Source organism: Setaria italica, chromosome IX (genome assembly GCF_000263155.2).
Source record: "Setaria italica strain Yugu1 chromosome IX, Setaria_italica_v2.0, whole genome shotgun sequence".
Lineage (NCBI taxonomy): Eukaryota > Viridiplantae > Streptophyta > Magnoliopsida > Poales > Poaceae > Setaria > Setaria italica.
In genome coordinates this window covers 58367120-58367747 of record NC_028458.1, presented here as the reverse complement: position 1 = coordinate 58367747, position 628 = coordinate 58367120, and positions in this window count along the sequence as shown.

The following is a 628-nucleotide window of genomic DNA, read 5'->3' as shown; positions in this document are numbered from 1 at the left end:
CCCGCGTCCAGCGTCGGCGGGGCTTGAGCTCGCTCACCCAGCGGCGGACTCCCCCGCGCCGGCGACCTCCCCTGCCACCTCGCCGCGCCCGCCACCGCGCCGCTCCTCCCTGGCCCCAGCTCCTCCCCAGCGCCGCTCCTCGCCAGCCCCGGCTCCTCCCCGCCTAGCGACGACCGCGCCAGCGAGCGCAGTGACGGAGCGCGGTCTCTTCAATTCGGTGGGATGCACTCGACCCAGATATTGGGGGAATATTTCCTCTCTGGGTCCAACCCAACCCACATCATCCCAAAACCAAACACACCCTAAGGTGCATTTAGTTACCGGGTCGAGGTGAGTTGGAATGGGTTCGACCCATTTTGATCCATGTTTGGTTGGAGAAGGTGTGGGTTAGGTTGGACCCAGAGAGGAAATATTCCCCCAATATCTGGGTCGAGTGCATCCCACCGAATTGAAGAGACCGCGCTCCGTCACTGCGCTCGCTGGCGCGGTCGTCGCTAGGCGGGGAGGAGCCGGGGCTGGCGAGGAGCGGCGCTGGGGAGGAGCTGGGGCCAGGGAGGAGCGGCGCGGTGGCGGGCGCGGGGAGGTGGCAGGGGAGGTCGCCGGCGCGGGGGAGTCCGCCGCTGGGTGA